Genomic DNA, 18,345 nt, shown 5'->3' with positions numbered 1-18,345 from the left:
CCTTCTTGCCTCCTCTTTTTTCTTCCTTTCTTTTTTCCTCTTTCTACTTCTCTTCCTTCTCTTTCTCTTTCCTCTTCTTTCTTTCTTTATCTTTTTTGGGAGTTTCTCCCTCCTTATCTCCCCTTTCTCCTTTTTTTTCTTTCCTTCCTCCATCCTTTACTTGATGCCTCCTTTCTTTCCTCTATCCTTCCTTCATTCCTTCCTTCCTGTCCTACTTTCTTTTCTTCTTTTTTCTTTCCTTCTGTCCTTCCTCCCACCTTTTTTCTTACACTCCCTTCATTTCTTCTTTTTCTTCCTTGCTTTTTTCCTTTTGTCAATTCCTTCTTCCTCTTCCTGTCTTCTTTTCCCCTTCTTTCTTCATCTCTCTCCACTGTTCCTCCATTCCCTAGCTGTCTTCTTTCTTTCTTTCTTTCTTTCTTTCTTTCTTTCTTTCTTTCTTTCTTTCTTTCTTTTTCTTTTCCTCCCTCTTTCTTTCCTTCTTTCTGTTTTTCCTTCCTTCCTTTCTTTATTCCTCTCTTGCATTCCTCTCTAGTTTCCTTTCTTGCCTAGAAAAGAAGTTTCCCTTTGGGGGAAATTTCCTGTAAAACAGAAGATATTTAATGACAGTTTTTCAGTTGCACTGAGACTCCACGGCAAAGCTAGGCTGCACACAAGTCTGTAGCCACTGTCTGATGGAGTCAGCACTACTGTGTGATCTGCTGTCATTCCACTTAGACAGCATGCATCGGTTTGACCCCACAGAGGACACAGAGGCTGGTTCTGCACAATGCCAAGCCTCCAGAGAGAACTGCAAAATCCTCCTCCCCTAGATGCTCAGTCCTCCTGGTGCCAGACATCTGGAGGTTCAGAAACAGCTGGAAGATTGACTGAATTCTTCCCTTTTCTCCCAGACATTTGGCTTTAGGCAGCCATGGTCAGAATGAAAACACAAACCCAATCCTTCAGTGAGCTAACTAACCAGAAGGTAGTTCCAGGAGCTCACCTCTTGTGGACAAAGGGCAAAGCATAGGCCCAAAAAAATGAATCAGGACGTAGAACCCAAGACCAAGCTTAGTCATAAGCCAATGATAAGGGCAGAACTGGAGCAAGGTGAGCAACCAAGGATGGGGCTAGGGGTACATGAAAACCTGGAAAAATAGGACAGGCAGCATGAACCAAGAATCTGATGGCCAAGCAAGACTCTTCTGTATAATCAATAGTCCTAAAACAGGGGTTTCTAACTTTTTTGGTGTGTTGTAGACAGTCAAACCTATGGACCCCTTTATCTTTTTAAAGAAATTCATAACTGAAGGAACTGCTGAATTTCAGTTAAAGGTTAGTGATAATAAAGGAAAAGTTTTTCCAGATTCACAGTTCCCTTTAAATTGATCCCCTATATCCTTAGTAGGAATATAGCTTGGGAGGGGGGAATTTGTGGGCCTCAGGTTAAGAACTCCTTTCCTAAAATCCTAGGAGCCAATCAAAGCAACAGCAGATATCAGAACCCCAGGGAGAGGGTTTGAGGAAATGGAGCATCAGAAATCCAGGTAAATACAGTCCAAATTCCTTGCTAGGCAAGTAGTTAGGGACCAGGGAGTCTATAAAAGTTAAGTGGACAGGGCACAGCCAGAAGGAAAACAGGAGGCTGTCTCAGAGTATCACTGAGGCTACATCCCAGAAGCTCTAGGGCATCGATGGCATTCAACAAAGCTTTATTAAGCCTGAAGGCACTGTGGATAAAAAGGTGAAAAAACAAAGGATTTTACCCAGCCCCCAGCCAAAGAGCTACAATAGAATTTTTCTACACTATTTCTCTTGAACAAGTGCCATTCTTCAATGGCCTTAAACATGAAAACAGATAATTGGCAGTCCATGACAGTGGTGAGAAATACAGGGACAAAAAATCAGCCTTAGCTGCTGATGAGCAAATTCTGACACCAGTGAATGTTCTTTTGTATTTAAGCTGTTTGGGGGGAGACCAATCTCAGAAGTATTAAAGGCTTGGCTTTAATTCAAAGCACTTTTCTTAATTGAGAGGTGTAAGCATGGGATTAGGTGCAGAATCAGGATGGGCCAGCTCCTGTGGGTAAGAAAGATACGTGTGTGTGTGTGTGTGTGTTTGTGTGTTTGTGTGTAAAGTGATGGACCATAGACTTTAAGGTTTCACATCACAAATGAAATATCCCCTAATTGGTGAGAAGTCTGCCCTGCAAGGGGGCAGGTACTGGATTCCGGAGCTCATCTGAGCTGTGAGAACCTATTTTTTCTGCTTCTTCTTACTTTTGTGGCTACAGATCCTGAAGCTCAGAATGAGAGCTGTGACTCTTTAGCCAGTTTCCTGTCTTCTCTGGGCCCAGTGAGTGGGTGGCAGCAAGACATCTTTTCCATAGACAAAATCTTAGTCACTGAGTAAAGCAGTGCAGGTCAGATATGATTACAGTAATCTCTGTGTAACAATAACATAAAAAAAAAGGAATGACCAAGACCTAGAATATTCAATCCAGAACCTGCTTTTTGAACAACTAACCTTTCCATTTAACATAGTCTGACAACTATTATAGTTATTTGTATATTTAAATTATTAGATAAGAGATCATTGATTTTTTTGATATTAGATAATATGCTTCTTGAGGGCAGGAACAGTTTTATTTTTTCATATTTATCTCCCCATTGCTTAGTATAGTGCTTCATATAGTGCCTTAATAAGAGTCACCTTAATAATTGCTGGCTGAATTAAATAATTGATCATTTAATCCTCCACTTTCCACCCAGTTTTACAGATAAAGAAACTATAGCATGGTTGTTGAAGTCTTGCTAAATAGTATAACAAAATCCTAAATACAAAAAAAGGAAGCTAGATAGTTCTTTAGAATTTATTTTAGGAACTAGACCTTTGATTTCAATGGCATAAAGAACCTTCAAATGAGGAAGGTAGTATTTTTCTGCTACTTAGAGTCTTAGTGAATTGCCCAAGCACTAAGAGAAGGTTGAGGGACTTGTCCCACATTCCATCACCAATAGCTGACAGAGGTGGGACCTGAACCCAGATCTTCCAAAGTCAGGTCTTTCTGCTTAGCCACAATGCCTATTATTATAATAGGATTTCATTTATGATTCTTACAGATCAGCAAGGTAATCAGTAAGCATAAGAGTACTATGATTTATTAAGTATTATCCTATGGCATAAAAGAACAAATGCTCTTCCTCTGTACCTAGTTTACATATGAGGAATAGTTTGGTCACCTGGCAGGTCCCAGTTTAATATACAAGTAATATACATATTACTTCAAGATCCCCAGATAACAAGAACTGCATATATTTAAAGCATTTTCTTATCTGAACTCTTTAAAGCACTCTGCTTTGGGGAGAGGGGATAAGATTTTGAATCTCAAAAGAAAGAACTATCTGGTGAAATTTTTGACATTTCTTGCCTCTGGTTGAAACTGTACCAGTGAACAAAGGCAGCAAAAACATAGAAGAATGAGAGAGAAAAATCACAGTCAAAGTCAAGTTTCAAATACAAAATGGAATGAGTTGGCAATAGAGGTAATTTATTTGCACCAATTCACAATCCCAACAGAATCCCATTTCCCTGTTCTTAATATTATGGGACATAGATTCTGGCTATGTCCATCTATTGCAAATGCTGGGATGAAGTGAGAATCAGCCTTCCAGATGTTTCTAGTTATCCAGATCTTTGACTCCCTATGAACAAAATACCTTAAGACTGAATATTTTTCTCCAGGTATGTGCATTATATCAAAACAATGATTGAGAATAAATGCATACAAGCTAATTAGTTTCTTGTGGCCTTTGTCACATTGTGTAGTTTTTCAAAGGAAATAAGAAATGATAAAAAGAATCTGCCTTCATTTAACTATATAGTAACAAATCCTACTACTAATAATCTTATTTCAGGAGTGGTCAATGAGGAAGAGCCAATAAGCTGTTGTAATAGATGTCCCCTATTATACTTATAGCCTACATGTGTGGTCCATAAAATACAATCTCTAAACCTCAAGGATTCTTTTATATGAAAGGAAAGTTGGTTAGTGTCTTTTTTTTGGCTCTTGGTCTATTTTGTGTTAAACTTATTGTATCTGTTGAGTTAGAAGTGTTGTACACTGATGGATAGAGATAGATAGATAGATAGATATAGATAGATATAGATGATAGATAGATAGATAGATGATAGATAGATAGATAGATAGATATAGATGATAGATAGATAGATAGATATTTCACTCTGCTGTAATTACAAGAGCCTCATCTGTGAATGTACTTTTTTTCTTTTAAAATTTCAATAACATCCTTCACTTTGGAATTATCTAAGATCATTTCTTCTTTCCTGTGACTTTTCTTTCTGAAATATTGTAAGTGAAGGGGAGGGAATGTAGGGGGAGTGGGGAGAGAGAAGGGATAATATGGAAAATAATAGGCCAAGATATGTTCTTTGTCCTAACCTGTACCTCTCTTAACTGATGGTGAAAAGGAATGCTTTTTTGCAACTTAATGCTACAGATACAACAAAAGGCAAAAAAATTCCTGTCCTCAGGAAGCTATGTTCAAATAAATCATGTAAATAAATTGATACATACAGAGAGACATGTAGAAAATATATGGATGGAAACCTTAAAGGAGAAAGTTCTAGGAAGTGGGAGAACGAGGAAAGGACTTCAGAAGAAGGTAGCATTGATCTTAATCTTGAAGGAAAAGTACTGTTTCAAGCTACATAAAAGCACCATTCACACAAGACACATGTCTACAACAAATTGAAAAGTAAAAAAAAAAAAATTCTGTAAGCTGTTTGTTTGTTCTGAATCACATCAATGAACAGAAACAGCTGGGGGTACTAAATTCAACCTATTTTTAAAAATTGAATCTTGTCAAACTAGTTAGAGTATTTATGTAAACACAGGCAAAGTTTGCTCACAGGACATGAATGAGAATGAATTTATTCCTTAATCTTTATTTTTTTTCCCCCGTGGCTTATACCCCTGACTAAAAAAAATTTGTGTCCTCTGTATAAGAGACAAGATAAGTAAGTGGATGAGCAAAACTGTAGGGATTTAACCTTGCCCTGAAAACCACAGGATTTGTGTTCTCTTGAACAATAAAGAGGAAAATACTGGTAAAGCCGTTTGCTTTTAAAAATCAGAATTAAATTCTTTATCACAATGTCAATTTTGGGTAGTAAAAATTACAGAGAATTAATCACACTTTTGGAAGTAAATGGAGCCAGGTAGTTTGGTAATGTGTCATTCAGTTGTATCTACACATCTGAAGCAAAGTGGAGAATTATGGTGATTAACTATATAATTTGAGTTAGAAACAATGACAACAGGCAATTTAGAAATCTGGAGAGAGGAGGGAAAAGGAGATCGAATTACCCACTTAATTACTTGAATTCTTTACTTCTTTTTAAGCACATATAGATTGTGACTTGGGCACCTAAGAGCCAGACATGGTGCTATTAATTCAGGCTTTTTTGTAGCTAGATTTTTTTTTTTGAGACTCAGCCCACACATTTTCACTTGTTCTCTCCACACTTAGTGACATCAGAGGGATACATGATTGATAATATGCCAGTAACTCAGAGAGCTAGTGAGTGCCTGGATTAGAAGCTGGACTTTCCCTTTTATTAAAATTCTTACAAATTCATATCCTGAATTCTTTTAGGTCAGGGGTTCTTAAAATGGGATTTTTAAGTTTGGTTTATTTTTAATTTTGATAAGTATATTTCAATATGCATTTTATACATTTCATAAATTTAAAAACATTATTCTGAAAAGGGTTTCCACAAGCTTCACCGAGCTGTCAGAGGGGTCCAGGATACCTATCAATAAAAAAAAAAAAAGGTTCAGAGCCCTTGTTTAAACCAGACCTAGTCTGGGGTAACTAGATAATGCAATGGTTAGAGTGCTGAGCCTAGATTCCAGAAGGCTCTGAGTAAGTCACTTCATCTTGTCTGCCTTAGTTTTCTCATCTATAAAATGAACAGGAGGAGGAAACTGCAAACCACTCTAGTATTTTTGCCAAGAAAACCCAAATGAGGTCACAAAGAGTCAGACATGACTGAAACAACTAAACAAGTTTCTTTCAGGTCCTACATTATAAGTATGCATAGAGAATCTGGAAAACCTAGCCCATATTCTTTGTCCACCTGGACTATACTCTCTTGAGTCTATGTTTTATATATTCATGGTGTCATAGGAAAAAAAAAAAACTTATTTTTGGACTCATGAGACATGAGTCCTAATCCTGTCTCCAAAACTATTAACTTTGCAACTTTGGGCAAGTTACTTATGAAGTCAGAGCTCCTTCACCTATAGGAAAGATATCATGATTTTTGCATTAACAACCCGATAGGAAAGTGTTCTGTAAACTGAAACAGTGTGGTATTCTGAATCTGGAGTCAGAATGCTTGGATACAAATCACACCTTTGATGCTTACTATCTATATATCCTTGGTCAAGTCACAATCTTTCTCTGTCTTAGTTTCTTCAGCTAAAAAATGAAGAGGTTAGATTCAATGGTCTCTCAGACCTCATCTCATTTTTAAATCTATGATCCTATATGAATATAATCAGAGTCATAACAGTTCAAATGTCTAGACCCCATCACCCTAAAACACCTTTCCACTGATTGTCTGAAATCCCACAGATATTTATTTAAGTTAAAACTTTCTTGTACCCTGTTACAATGGGAAGGATGACCATGAATCATATGAAATTAAAGTCAATGTGAATGAATTTCATGGTTTTCTTCTAAAGAGAAGAGTTTGAGATGTTGGGGAGAGAAGAAAGCAAGAAAATATTAAACCTGTGAAAGGAAAGATTGTCACACCAGAAGGGAAGGAGACACAGAAAAGGAAAGGAGAGGCACTAAAGCCAGATTTACCCAAATCCAAGTCCAACTCTGGTTCATTTTGATTTTCTAAACTTGGCCTCTGAAAAGTTGATTTTTTTTCAAAAGGTGAAGTGGTCCAGCCTCTGATGTTTGCTGATAGGATAAGATCCATTGTCTTGGGTTACTCATTAAAACCAAATCTATTTTATGAGTCTACCCTTGTGAACTTGATGTAATAAACTCTAGTGATATTTTATCCTTCAACTGTTATTTGCTTAAGTGGCTTCACTGAATTACTCACATTCATCCTTACATTAATAGGCAGTCTTAAGCTTTGTGTCATGCCTTGATAATATGCTATACTATCCAGCTCCTCAAAATAGCAACTGACTTTGAAACTTGCTTGGTATAAGTAATTTCTTTTCTGAGACTCACCAAAAAAAATGCACCTAGGGCCTTTTTGATTTTGCTTGTGCTGATACCCTTGTATAGAACACCATTCTTGGCTAGGAAGCACATTGTCACTATTCATAGAGGCCCACTCTGGATCCTGAACGTTACTGCCTTAAGCTTTATTTTCATGAGTTAATGACTCAGCTATAAAAATTCACTCAAGAATGAAAACCTGTGTCTAAGGTCTCCGCTTAACAAAATTCCTGTTCCTTTGGTTCCTGTTGGTTCAGCATTCTCTGCTAGCATCCATGTCTGGGGATATATCCTTTGCTTTGCACTGCCACCATTTTCAAGAAGAATAATGACTCTCCCTTCTTTCATTTATTCAAAACATATTTATTGAGTTCTTGTGGTGCTACATGTCTCTAAAAGCAAAGAAGAAACAAGAGACTTGGTCCCTGCCCTCAGAGTTAGTTTCACTCTCAAATTGAATTAAATAGCAATATAAGGAAGTATATATTTAATTATCAAATGAGTGTCACAAATAGGTATTACAATGTTCAAAGTATTCAGAGGAGGAAGAGGCCCTTGTGTGCTGTTGTGAAGGAAGGAGCCACAAAAATCAGCAGAAAGGATGTAGTATGTGGACAAAGACTTGGAGGTTGGCATCAAGGAATGCCTATTGAGAATGAGGAAACTAGCTAGAGCAGAAAGTTGTTGATGGAGATTTTTAGCAAGACAACAAAATTGGAAAATTAGGTTGGGGAAAGATTCACTATGAGCACTATGCTGTGGTTTGGGGGGTGGGGTAGAGAGGAAAGAGACCTAGAGAAAAGCAAAGAGCCCTTGCCCTCAAGGAATTCCCATGCTAAAGAGGAAGATATTATGCAAAAAACTATGTACTTGCATCCCATGGATGACTGAGTTTTCCACTTTCCATGAGGATGATGGATAAAATAACTTTCAAACAAGATATGTTGTTTGTACTGGAATGCAACAAGCCTATATCCATTTTATTGGCAATATTTGAGGGAAAAAAGATACATGGGTGAAAATTTTGGTTTCACAAGCTTCAGAAGATCAGTCCTATCCACCCTTTGTCAAACAGAGTTCCCATATTAAATCCTTATGATTAGATTTTCAAGCACTTATTCCACCACCTTATTTTATCACCACTACCACTACCACTACCACATACATTCCCCAGTTCCTAAGCAACCAAGAGGAAAGGTTGTTACCAGAAGGGAAGGAAAAAAACAGAAAAGGAAACAGATAATGAGCAAATAATATAATATGAAGGGAAAAAATTGGGAAGGTAGGATTCTATTTTGATATTAATGATATAGCAAAGTTTGAAAAGTTCAAATATCCCTTACATAGCAATGGATGGAGCCAGGTAGGTTCTCAGCTACCTGGCAGGTAAGGAAAGAGGGGGGGACAGTGAAGGAGGGAACAAGAATTTATAAAGTGCTACTAGTATTCTTTGCCAAGCACTGGGTTACACATACACATTATAAATATTTTCCCATTTGAGCCAAGTAGAAGTTGCTTGTATTGACTATAGAGCCTATTATCTTTAAATCTCCTGTGCTAGTTGTATTTCAGGGAATTAATAAATGGTTGTCCATTGGTTGGTTGGTTGGTTTGATAATTACCTGACTTACATACACAAATTCATCTTGCTCTGAGAATTTTATAGGCTCTGAGACCCAAATCCTGATTCACTTGTAATGAGGGGTCATGCAGAAATAAAAAAAATCTTTATAAATTTAAAAAATGATCCATATCCCCAGGCATATGTGGTGTTTACTTTTCTAAATATCTTAGATTCTGTCTTTACTTTGCCTTGGTCAAAGTTATTAATCCACATAGTACACTAATGCCATTGGAATGTTTATTCTCTAAAACTGGCAGCCTTGGTGTATACAAGAAAATAGGCGCAGGGAGTGATGGGAAACACATGGTAAAAATCTGCTTGATTAATTTAACTTTCATGAAGTTCTTGGGACCACACCTCCATTTGGGGACAAGACTGTTTTAGTTTTCTATGGCAAAGTGGTTTTGATTAATTTTTTAAAAAACCTAGCAGTAATAAAAACCAATAATTACAGGAAAAACACTTTTAAAAGTGCAGCAGAAATCAGGTGTCATAACATTAAAACTAATGAAGTTACAGCAAAAAATACAACTAAAATAAAATAGCTAGGGATTCACTCTAGTGTACTAACCTCTTGGGGGTTTATAGATGCTGATTTACATTAACAGACAGAATTGCCTACACCAATGTAATATCTTCTGAATATAATGCAAACACCTATAAAAAATACATATGACAAGGGCAGTATGGTATAGTACAGAGGTGCCAGATACATACACCTGCAGGCCAAACACTTCACAGAATAGTCAGACCAGATTCAAAGGTAATTGAGAAACTTCAATAAAATTAGATAATGTGTTTTTTCTAAGTGAATATGTACCTACAGGGTCCTAAAGTACAAGTTAGTGGCCCCCATTTTTATTTGAATTAAGCACCATTGGTGTAATGGATGGAAAACCAGCCTTATTTTTTTAATTTTAGAAAGGTTTTATTTATTTTGAATTTTACAATTTTCCTCCAATATTGCTTCCCTCCCCCCACCCCTCACAGAAGGCAGTTTGTTGGTCTTTACATCGTTCCCATAGTATGCATTGATCTAAGTTGAATGTGATGAGATAGAAATCATATCCTTAAGGAAGAAACATATGAGATATAGCAGAATTATATAATAAGATAACTTTTTTTTTTAATTAAAGGTAATAGTCTTTAGTCTTTGTTCAAACTCCACAATTCTTTCTCAGGATACAGATGGCATTCTCCACCTAAATCCGAGTCCTATCTCTGACACATACCAGCTGTGTGACTCTAGGCAAGTTACTTACTCTCTAAGTGTACAAGGAAACTCTCTAAGTCTATAAATTCCAATGGTTTACTTTGGTTTAAAAAAAAAAAGGCGGGGGGAGGTTGCTTCATGAACTAAAATCAATTCAAAACCCCACCAACAACAATAGCAATGACACCTTTCTCAACTGCCTAAGGTAGCTTTTTAGCTCTAATCAAATAGTTTATGTGGACTCATTTTGTAGTGCTGGGGATAAAATGCTACTGTACATAAACACAGAGCATTCCTCCCATATAGAAAAATGTTTTATAGCATCCTAGAGCAAATGTGGCATACTCATTACCTCCAATAAGCACAGATTTTTAAAAGACTTGGCCTTCTTTGGGGAACTTTGCACTCTGTCCTGTGACCAGCCCTTTCTCTGCCCTCTAAAATCTGGAAGCTCTTGGTTCTAATGTTTCAGATTTCCAGCTTTAAAAAAATAAAATAAAATAAAATGAAATGCTAGTGGACCAACCTAAATGTTACCAGGGATTTTCCATGTGTTTTCCTGATGAACATTCATTTATATTATGCTCTTGATTGAGGTACTGATGATTTTCAGGAGAATTTGAGAGCCTCCAAATATGTGGTGTCTCCCTAATCAAGATAGAGATTATGGTGGAAAAAATTAAGGATGGAGAAAATAGTCAAACCACTATTTCAACAATTTTATTCATTTGTAGAGTATCCAGGAGTGTCTTTTGCCTACATGTTGATTCTGAAGGCTCATAAAATGGCTTCCTTATCCACTCACATGCACCCGTTCTCACCATCACATTACTTAATTATATTAGAGCGTTTTGTTTGTTTAGCTTTGTTCTCCTTCCAGTAGATAAAACCTTTCACTCCTCAGGTAACATTAAAGTTCAAAATACAAATTCTCCCCACAGATAAAATAGGACTGTAGAAAAAGCAATGCATTTGGAATCAGAAATTCTCAGCTTCTATGATGAATAACTAGATTAGGACCTTAGAATGACACCCTTAACCCCTCCCAGCCTCTGTTTCCTCATCTGTTTAAGAATAGCAGGAGCTAAAACTTTTAAAAATACATTTAAATACCATTATAATTTTATTTTTGGGAATTTAGAGATAGATGAAAGATTGGAGACCCCATCTTACAGATGAAGAACCTAAGACCAAAAGATCTTGTCTAATTTGCCCAAGATCATATATGTTTTAGGTCTGAATCAGGATATGAACCAAGGCCTTCCACTAATGTCAATTATCATCCCCCGCCCATGCTGTACTAATACATCCACGCTAAGGTATTAATGACTTTTATCACTTCCTGAAAACTAATTTTGAAAATAGGGGGCATGGTGATGTTTAAAAAGAGAGAGAGAGAGAGAGAGAGAGAGAGAGAGAGAGAGAAAGAGAAAGTCCCAGAAAATCATGACCAGAGACACAATCTAATTGGTGAACATACAATTTTACTAAGGTCCTGCCTGGGTTTTCCATCATTGCAATGACCAGTAAGAGTGTTTGATCTGTCTGTTCAGCAATGGCCCATTTGAGACAATAAGTAAAGCCAGATCAACTGAAAAATGGTCAGCTGTGGACTTCAGAAGCATGAGATTGAGCTTTAAATACCTTCTTTCATTTAGATCTGTCTTCCTTTATGGGAAAATTGCTTGTGTCATATGTCTAAAAATTGAAATCTTACCAGCTCTTCCTAATTCTGTTCGCATTGCCATTCTTTTGTAACTTTTATTTGAAGTATATTCAAAGTATTTTAAATGTTCCCCAAACTTTATCTTAACCTTCCATTCCCCCTCCCCTAATTTTTCCCTCTCCCCCCCCTTACAAATTGTCTCTATCATACCATTCCCCAGCTCAAAAATATTCAAGGACTCCCACATGCTTTCAAGATAAAATTCCTTAATCTGGAATTCCTAACTATTTACCATGTAGTCTCAAAAACCCCTTGGAAAAATACTTCACCACACTGGGTCTCCTTTGTAAAATATGTTGGGGGCAGGACTGAATGACTGCTAGTTTCCAATATTAAATCATATATATGATGCTTTGAACTTTCACTAGACATTCCCCATTATTCCCCAAAAGGAATTCTTCTCTCCCCAAACTAATCTAACCATTATCCCCAAAGATTCTTGTTCATTCTCAGCTTCTAAACCTAATTTTATGCTGCTCTTTTTTCATTTGGCACACCCTATGTCCATGAAACTTTTTCTTTTGTGACTCGTGTATAGGACAGTTCCTAGCACATAGGAAGCCCTTAATAAATTGTCTTTGACTGACTGATCATGTCCATATAACATTAACTGACTATTTCAACTGAAAGTCTTCTCTCCCTTTTCTTATTGAGTTCCAATGACTCCCTATCATCTCCAGAATCAAATACAAAATCCTTGTTCCATAAACAAGATACTTCTTCTCTCAGCTTCAGGCATCTCCTGCCTCATTACTACCTTTCCTGGACTCTTTTAAATTCTGGTTAAAATCCTCATCTTCTCCAGGAAGCATTTGTCAACCCCTCTTAATTCTAGTGCCTTTATTTTATTAATCATTTCCTAGTTATCCTGCATATAATTTGTATATAATTATTTGGATATACCACTACTGATATAAGTACTGTGGTACTTATCAAACTCCAATGGCTCCCTATTATTTCCTGAGTCAAATAGAAAATCCTTATTATATAAACAAAACCATTCATCTCTTAACTACAGGGCTCTTCCTACCTTTCCAAGTCTTCTTATATTTTAGTCTCCTTCACAGATTTTATAATCCAGCAACACCAGTCTTCTTGTTGTCCCATATCCTAACTCCATGACTTTTTCATTCTATCCCCCATGCTCAGAATGCTTTTCTTCTTCACCTCCCATGATTAACCTCCCTGGCCTTCAAGATTCAGTCCAAATCTCAACCTTCTGCAGGAAGCCTTTTCCTGGTCCCTCCCCCTGATAATGCCACCTATGACGTATGTGTCTTCTGTGCACATAATTATTTATGTTGACTCCTTTCATTAGAATGTGCATTATTTGAGAATGAAGTGTTATTTTTGTCTTTTTATTTGTAACCTCAAAACTTAACACAGTGGCTTGCACATAGTAAGCCCTTAATAAATGTATGTAGATTTATATCATTTAACACATGCTGCTTTATAGACCTTTTTTCTGTATTTCAGAGATCTGCTATTTCTTTGGTTTAATAGTTTCTCAAGAGACACAGAACATAACCCTTTCCTCTACACACACACACACACACACACACACACACACACACACACAAATGCACACACAAACACACAAACACACAGCCCTACACTCATCCTCCTACCTAGCATTCAAGAATTGCTATGGTCAGAAAATTGGTTCCCTGTCATTAGCCTAAAGCAAAGATTTTTCAAACTTTGCTAGGCTGGCTCTCAACAAGAGACCTACAACTTGTAACCTTTTCAGTTTGAGAGTATCTTCCAGAGTCTCTTTAGATGTCACAGTTTTCAAGAGACCAAGTTCACATAGATGTCTGAGTTAGTTTCTTTTTCTTTTTTTTTTTTTAGGTTTTTGAAAGGCAAACGGGGTTAAGTGGCTTGCCCAAAGCCACACAGCTAGGTAATTATTAAGTGTCTGAGACCAGATTTGAACACAGGTACTCCTAACTACAGGGTCGGTGCTTTATCCACTACACCACCTAGCCGCCCCTGAGTTAGTTTCACTCATAGTTTCACCCATCAGAGGGCTTTGTTCCTTAATAATATGAATGAAGCAGTGAAATGAAGAGAATACTCTAGATTGGGGGAAAAAAATCATGATTCTATGATATAGAAATCATAGAATTCCAAAATTCTATGGGATCCTGACTCCTCCAAGTATTATAGTCCCTTCACTTCTCTGGGTCCTTATATTTTTCTAAGCCATAAAATAGAGATAATGAACTAGAGGACTTCCAAGATCCGCTCTCCTAGCTCAAAATGTATGGTCTGACCTTGTGAGCCCCCTCCACTTGATTATAAGCTCTTCGAGGGCAAAAATTTTGTATTATATGCTTCTGCATATCTCTCTTGGTTTATAGTACAATGTATTACACATAAAAGTGCTTCAATGTTTGTTGAGTATTGAATGAATGCACATCTATTGATTGATTGGTGAATGGAACCACATATCAAGTTTGAGAGATCATTTAGCATCTATTTTTTCCTCCTACATGAAACTTTTATCTTTTCACCATCACCTTTTCTATTGGGACCTCAGAAAATGCTAAGGTAAGGGAACAATTCTATCTCTGAAATCTTTCACTTCTGTTCTCTTCCCTCTATTGTTGTTCAGTCATTTCATATATTTCTGACTCTTCATGACTCCATTTGAGATTTTCTTGACAAAGATACTGGAGTGGTTTACCATTTCCTTCTCCAACAAATTTTTAAGTGAGGAAACTGAGGCAAATAGGGTTAAATGAATTGCCCAGGGCCACACAGCTAATAAATATCTGAGATCAGATTTGAATTCAGAAAGATAAGTTTTCCTGACTCAAGGCACAGCACTCTCTATCCACAGAACCACTTAGCTGTTAGCCCTGCCATGACCCTAACAGAGTCCCTAAATGTCACCTGTCTGGATAATCAAAGATTTCCCAAAAGGTTTTCTCATCTTCATTCACTGTTACTTCTAATCCTAACAATCAATCAGTGGGCATTTATTAAGTGCCAGTTGCATACCAGACACTATGCTGGCCTGTCTTTGATGTAATTACATCCTCACCATAGCTCCCAGTTAATCTCCTTTAGCTATAAATTTAATTACATAACCCCTTTGCTCACAGATCCCCAATAACTCCCTATTGACTACTGAATAAAGTTCAAATATATTTGTCCACCATTCAAGATCTCCAATCCTTTGTATCATCCTGTTGTCTCAGCACTCTTCTCTGTATTCTATATATGAATCATTTCACACAATATGGATTACTGTTTGTCACTGTCCAAGGCCAGTGATTTCCTAAATCCTTACTTTGACTCATGCTCCTCTTCCTTCTCTTTGCCTCTTGAATTCTTGCCCATCCTTTAAAGTACAGTTCAAATGTTGCTGCTGCCTGAGGACCTCTCACAGCATCTTGTTTACCAGTTTTCTAGTATCAAAGGGTTATTTGCTATGTATTGTTGTCATCTCTATGTACATATCCCTCTATTAGATTACAAGCTGCATTAGAACAAATACCCCAGGGTACCTGAATTTTGTCTATCTTCAAACAAGTGCCAGGTTTATTTTCAAAGGCAAGACACAGCGAGGTACATCTCTGCCTCCATTTACAATACTCCCTGTTCTCCACTATGACAGATCCATTGATCAGTCATATGGTAAGGTGGATAATCAACACTTATTAAATTGAATTGAATAGACAGGCGTTTAACTATTATTTGCTGAGGAATTGATTGCCCCTAGAAGTTCTACCAGTATTTAAGTATTATTTCTGGGACTCTAAGGATAACTTTCTTGACCTTCTCTTTGTATAGATTGACTCAAAAGTCCAAAAAGGGCTAACTTGGATAACATAAATAACACAAAAATAAAATCAAATATCTTATACCTAAAATTGTATTTAATGTAAATGAAACTCTACATTTTTTGCAAATAATTAAGAGATTTTCAGATAGTACATGTAGCTTGAATATAAAAGAAATACACAAAATTGATAGCCTCATAATGGAGAAAAAAATTACAATTATCTAATGATTTCCTGTTGTAGAAACTTCTAAAAAGAATGTTATTTAATTACCAGACTTACCAATCATATACTCTTACCCCTGGTGTTCGCTGGGGAAACCACATGTCCCAAGGACACGGTAGTGTGGGTGTTAGATGACATAGGATCCAACTCCACTAACTGTCTATGTAAACTTGGTCAAATCCCTTCATGTCTTACAGCCTCAGTTCCCACATTTGTGAAAGAAGCATAAAATATTGATTTTGCCCTCCTTTCAGGGGCTCTGAGGATCAAGTGAGAAAATAGATGACAAAGCAGTTTTGAAACAGTAAAGGACTGTAAAAGAAACAGGAGCTATTATTATGATGATGTACAAAGAGAATAGTCATTTCCCATAATCCACTCATTTTAGTTTTTTTGATGATGAATATACTACACAGCATTATACTGATCAATCTGAATATGGTGAGAGTTGCCAGAATATGAATTCTTGACTGTCCTAAACAAAATGTCTGAGTTAGTTTCGCTCATGAAATCTTTCCCTCTCTTACCTCCTTTCAAAACTTTCCAGTATCCCATTCTTTCCTTATCTCCCCAAAGCCAAGTTAATAAGACAAATAAATTCACACTGGGATGGTGATGAGTATTGTTGGATTGAGATGCTATGCTTTCCGATAACACCTTCACATTGTAATAAGGACTTCTAGAGATCTAATAGTTTCTGACAAAGATGTTGCTCAAATGGTGAAAATTTCAGGCATTAATGATATATGGAGATATAAAGAGATAAGGGGAAGAATCTTTCAGTACCCCTAAAAAGCCACTTAAGAAACTAGATCCAACCCTGAAACTAGTATTTATAGACATAATGTCATTATTGCTTCCAAGTTTGGTTGCCCTTATTCCCCTAACAAACTAGCTGATATTATACTTGGCTCACCAGGGGCCTCTCCATGGTCTATCGAATTAGGCGCATTCTAATTGAGAAATATAATTGAAGGATGTGTGTGTATATGTGTATATATATATGAATATGTGTGTGAAGGGGTTTTTTAAGTCAGATTTCGTGTCTTTTTCTTTCAGTGGTTTGAGGTGGGCTTCAAACTGAGGTTGAAGAGTCAATATCTTAAGTTTCAGATTTGATAGAAGGGGGGAGGGGAAGTACTGTGCCTTTAAAAAAGTCCCCAGGCCAGGAAAGTACCAGTCATTTTCAGATAAATTATATCCTCCTCCTCCTCCTCCTCCGTGGGAAAAAAAATCATACTCAGACTTAACTGTCCCTTTGGCACTTTTGTCAAATGAGTTTTAGTAGCAGGAGCTGCTAAAAATATAAGCCAATTTCTTTCTTCATTTAAATCAAGTGCTTAAAAAAAAGTGGAGTTCATATAACTGGTACAGGTCTTAGCATACCAGCAGTGTGAGTTAACTCAGCCTCTGAATAGGATGAGTTACCAACCTGGTCCCTTTCTTACACTGAAAGTGCTTCTGGGCATTGAAGAAAGGAGTATTATTGGCTCATCAGCACTCCTCATACTTGGGGCAATTGGGAACAGTGGGTAAAGGTATTTCACACTCCAATCCAAGTTGATATGACCAGATGGGAGGTGGCAGATGCTGTTGTTGATTCATCCAGCCCACTCTGCCTAAGATCCATTCCTTCCAGGCCTTGTTGTTGGCTGGTCTAATTAAAAAAACAGTATAATAAGCTAATATTCCCTCCATGTGTAACATGAAGCATGAAAGGTATTATTCTTTCTAGGGGGTATTAGATATTTAAGAGGAAATTCTTGCAAATCAAAACATCTTTAAGACCCAAAGGAATGTATCACAAATGGGGGGAAATTTCAGGCATTGTAATAGGTAATGGGAGAGAAAGGAAGATTTTTAAACTGGGGAACCATTCCTGGACTCCTCCAATCATACTCTGCATGGTTACCCATTCTACCTGCAAAGAAAACTGGCCTTGCCATAAAACCAAACAAGCTATTTGCATATATCAAGACCAGCATCTTGACATTCCTTCCATTTGTGTCTATTATCATTTCATACTTTGACATCCTTGTGCTTCTCTGCCATGATTCTCCATTTACTCAAGCCTCCATCAATGATAAGATTGTTATGTGTGACATCAATCATCCTTTCATAGTTTCATTTTAGTAGATAAAATATTTTAATATTTTGCAGCAAATAATAAAAGCTCAGAACCATTTCATTATGATCACCATAATCATTACTCAAGTTTTCTGATGAGTAACTTAAAAAACTAGTAAGAGAATTGATTTTATATATGTGTAACAGAAGATAAATATTTTGGATATAATATAGTTTTGGATGTCATCAGACTAGTCTCTACAAAAACTCTACAAAAAGTGAGATAGGGTAAAGGAAATACAGTCACCTACAGATTTATTCTTATATATGGGCTAAGATTTTGTAGTATTGCATTATATAGGTAGGACCACTTTATTGAAAATGCCATTTGGGGGCGGCTAGGTGGCACAGTGGATAAAGCACCAGTCCTGGAGTCAGGAGTACC

The 18,345-nt window shown here is 36.8% G+C and overlaps 1 protein-coding gene and 1 long non-coding RNA gene across 4 annotated transcripts in view; one reads left to right on the top strand and one right to left on the bottom strand.

The window, feature by feature from the left end:
* RORA (RAR related orphan receptor A) overlaps positions 1-18,345 on the top strand; it is an 861,625-nt gene that overhangs the window by 449,577 nt on the left and 393,703 nt on the right. The gene's annotated exons all lie outside the window — the stretch shown is intronic.
* LOC141521587 (uncharacterized) overlaps positions 1-18,345 on the bottom strand; it is a 165,969-nt gene that overhangs the window by 53,820 nt on the left and 93,804 nt on the right. Inside the window, exon 1 of one of the 2 annotated variants that reach the window (XR_012478015.1) lies at positions 12,848-13,729. The exons of the other annotated variant lie outside the window; for it this stretch is intronic. This is a non-coding gene — a long non-coding RNA (uncharacterized LOC141521587). Of the gene's footprint in view, positions 1-12,847; positions 13,730-18,345 lie in introns of those variants that run through there. 2 annotated transcript variants of the gene reach the window in all.

The sequence above is a fragment of the Macrotis lagotis genome, chromosome 4 (genome assembly GCF_037893015.1).
Source record: "Macrotis lagotis isolate mMagLag1 chromosome 4, bilby.v1.9.chrom.fasta, whole genome shotgun sequence".
Taxonomy (NCBI): Eukaryota; Metazoa; Chordata; class Mammalia; order Peramelemorphia; family Peramelidae; genus Macrotis; species Macrotis lagotis.
This window is presented reverse-complemented; position numbering and strand designations above follow the sequence as displayed.